This window comes from Phoenix dactylifera, unplaced genomic scaffold (genome assembly GCF_009389715.1).
Source record: "Phoenix dactylifera cultivar Barhee BC4 unplaced genomic scaffold, palm_55x_up_171113_PBpolish2nd_filt_p 000982F, whole genome shotgun sequence".
In the NCBI taxonomy this organism is placed as follows: Eukaryota; Viridiplantae; Streptophyta; class Magnoliopsida; order Arecales; family Arecaceae; genus Phoenix; species Phoenix dactylifera.
This window is the reverse complement of record NW_024068338.1, coordinates 31,292-35,461: the sequence shown is the minus strand read 5'-3', so window position 1 is coordinate 35,461 and position 4,170 is coordinate 31,292.

Genomic DNA, 4,170 nt, shown 5'->3' with positions numbered 1-4,170 from the left:
CTTTGCGAGTCGACTCCCGCAAATGCGCGAGTCGACTCCCCCTTAAGAGCCGGCTCTGAAACTTACTCGAGTCGTCTCTAACTTTGGCACGCACCTAAAACTCATGCTATAATCGTGCCAAATGAGGGAAAATCACCTAATTATGATCTGATTTGATGATCATTGAAAAGAAACTCTATTTTAACCACATTGTAATCATCAAAATCAATTATTCTAGTGAAAACCACCACTAGGATGGATCAATCACTCCTAATCCCCTCCTAAGCACACTAAACCTCTCTTCACTTAGGGGTTTTATAAAAATATCTGCTAATTGATTATCAGTACAAACAAATTGGAGTGTCACATCACCATTCAATACATGATCTCTTATGAAGTGATGTCTTATCTCAATGTGTTTAGTTCTTGAATGTTGAATTGGATTTTTAGTTAGATTTATGGCACTTGTATTATCACAATTAATGGGAATTTTATCTTGTTTAATGCCATAATCTTCTAATTGTTGTTTAATCCACAAGATTTGAGCACAACAACTCCCGGCTGCCACATATTCAGCTTCAGCAGTGGATAATGCAACCGAGTTTTGTTTCTTGCTAAACCATGAGATAAGGTTTTCTCCTAGAAATTGACAAGACCCGCTGCTACTTTTTCTATCAAGCTTACATCCAGCGAAGTCTGAATCTGTGTATCCTATTAAGTTTAGGCTAGATTCTTTAGAGTACCATAGCCCTATGTTCTTAGTTCCTATTAAGTATTTAAAAATTCTCTTAACTGCAGCTAGGTGTGATTCTTTAGGATTAGCCTGATATCTAGCACACATGCACACACTAAACATAATATCAGGTCTACTTGCAGTAAGATACAGTAAAGATCCTATCATACCTCTATAAAGTTTTGATCTACAGATTTACCTGATTCATCTTGATCTAATTTGCATGATGAGCTCATGGGGGTGCTGATTGACTTGTTTCCCTCCATATCAAACTTCTTGAGCATCTCCTTGATATATTTGCTTGATTGATGAAGATTCCTCCTTCAGATTGTTTGATTTGAAGCCCTAGGAAGTAGTTCAGCTCTCCCATCATGCTCATCTCAAACTCACTCTGCATCAAATCAGCAAACTCTTCGCAGAGGCGATTGTTAGTAGCACCGAAAATGATATCATCAACATAAATCTGTACTAATAACATATCTTTGTTTTGCTTTTTCAGAAATAATGTTGTGTCTACATTTTCCCTAGAGAATTCATGTTCTAATAGGAATTTACTAAGTCTCTCATACCATGCACTAGGTGCTTGTTTTAATCCATAAAGTGCTTTGTTCAGTTTATACACATGATTAGGGTATTAATGATTTTCAAAACCAGGAGGTTGTTCTACGTACACTTCCTCATTAATATACCCATTTAAAAATGCACTTTTTACATCCATTTGAAATAGTTTGAAATCCTTAGAGCATGCATATGCTAATAATAGTCTAATAGCCTCAAGTCTAGCTACGGGAGCAAAGGTTTCATCAAAATCTATGCCTTCTTCTTGATTATAACCCTTTGCCACTAGTCTAGCCTTATTCCTTATAACAATTCCATTTTCATCTAGCTTATTTTTATATATCCATTTTGTACCTATAATTGGATATTCAGAAGGCCTCTCTACTAGATCCCACACTTTGTTTCTAGTAAATTGGTTTAGTTCTTCTTGCATTGCATTTATCCAATTTACATCATTTTCGGCTTCTTCTATATGTTTGGGCTCAAAGTGTGAAACAAAAGCTAGATGGTTATTCAAATTTCTAAGTGAAGCTCTAGTCCTAACCGGTTGAGATGGATCATCTAGAATGAGTTCCTTAGGATGCCCGTGAGCATACCTCCAAGCTTTTGTTAGCCCATGATCCACAATAGGCTCTTGGCTTGATGATGCTTCTTCAATCAATTTTTGATTATCATCTTGTAATCCCATCTCATCTATCTTTTCTTCAAGTATTTCAACATCATCATCAAAATTAACCTTCTACTAGATGAGATGTCACTAGAGTCATCAAAAACAACATGTATAGATTCTTCTATACTAGGGTTCTTTTATTAAAGACTCTATAGGCTTTACTAGTTGTAGAATAACCTAAGAATATTCCTTCATCAGATTTAGGATCAAATTTTCCTAGATTATCTTTCCCATTATTATGTACAAAACACCTACATCCAAAGGCATGAAAGTAATTAACTTTTGGTTTTTCTTTTTTTCCAAGTTCATAAGGTGTTTCTTTATAATGGGTCTTAATAAAACTCTATTTAATATGTGACAAGAGGTATTAATGGCTTCTCCCCAAAAGTACTTAGGAGGTTACTTTCACATAACATAGTCCTAGCCATTTCCTCTAGTGTTCATTCTTCCTTTCCACAACTCCATTTTGTTGTGGTGTCCTAGGTGCAGAAAAATTATGGGTTATCCCCTTTTTACTACAAAATTCGTCAAATAATTGATTTTCGAATTCGGTACCATGGTCACTTCTAATGGCTATGACTGAAGACTCTCTAGCATTTGTTACTTCCTTATGGAACTTCTTAAACATAGAAAATGCTTGATCCTTATGCGCTAGAAACATGACCCATGTGTACTAGAGTAATCATCTACTATAACTAGACCATATTTATTTTCCACCTAGGCTGTTGTTCTAGTTGGACCAAATAGGTCCATGTGTAGTAATTCTAGAGGCCTAGAAGTAGAGACACATTTTATGGATTTAAAAGAGTTCCTAGATTGTTTGCCAAATTGACATGCTTCACATATTTTGTTCTTTTCAAATTTTAATTTTGGCAAACCTATCACGGAGTCTCTTTTAACTAGTTTAGTTATTGTGTCATGCTTGCATGACCTAACTACGGTGCCATAACCAACTAGCATATTATCTTTAGTTTCATTTACAACTAGACATTGGTTATATTTTGCAAGATCTTCTAGGTCTACAACATATACATTTCCACGTCTAATTCCTTTAAAAACTAAACTATTATCATTAGGATTTGTTATAATGCATAGTGATGGTTTAAACATAACATCATATCCTTTATCACATAATTGACTAATGCTTAACAAGTTATGCTTAAGACCATCAACATATCTAACTTATCTATAAAAGTAGAAGGGGTGATTTGAACTTACCAATACCAATGATGTGACCTGGTTGTTGTCTCCAAACGTCACAGCACCTCCCTTCTTAGCTTCAAGGGTGAAAAATTGATCTTTATCACCCGTCATGTGCCTTGAGCAGCCACTATCCAAATACCAGCAGTTTTTGTGACTTTGGCTGCAAGACACTCCTATACAAGCAAATCATGTCATCTTAGGTACCCAAGTTTTCTTGGGTCCTTCATGGTTAGTCAGTTGGTTCCTTTTGGAACCCATACCTTTTTTAATTTTTCTTTTAGTTTTACTTTCCTAAAATTACATACATTTGCTTTATGACCTACTGTACCACACAAAAGCAAGTTATTTTCTTAATTTTAGTTTCCCCAGCTTTAACAGAAGTTACTGAGAAGTTTTTGTTTATTTCTTGGTTTATATCCTAAACCTGCTTTATTAAATACGGCTCGTTGATTATTAAGTATCATATTTAACTTTCAGAACGATACGTAAACCTTTCAACTAAAGGTTTGTATTTTCCAAGTTCTTTAGTTAATGTTTGATTTTCTGCTTTTAAATCATTTAGTTCTTTTGTGAGATCCTTGTTTAAGATTTGTTTATGATTTTTAAGTTCTGAAAGTTCCTTAGTTAGTTTTTCATTATCTTTCGTTAAGTTGTTAGTCTTCTAATTAAGAGTTGGTTGCTTGTCTTAAGTTCTAGATTTCTTTGGTAAGATTATCTTTATCCTTAATTATGATCATGCTTATGAATGTAAGTTGGTTAGTTACTTTAGTTCTGTTTTAACATTTATATTCTTATATTCAATCATTAATTCATTAAACGCATCATAAAGTTCATCAAATGTAAAATCAAAATGCGTATCGGAGTTACCTCGTTTTCGTTGGCCATGAAGCAGAATTGGCCTTCTCTTCTTGTTCTTCATCCGATGATGAAGATGATGCGTCGGAGTCCGATAGGGTGGTGACAAGGGCTTTCTTCTTCTTCTTGTACTGCTGCCCTTCTTTAGTAAGGGACACCAGCTCTGATGTGT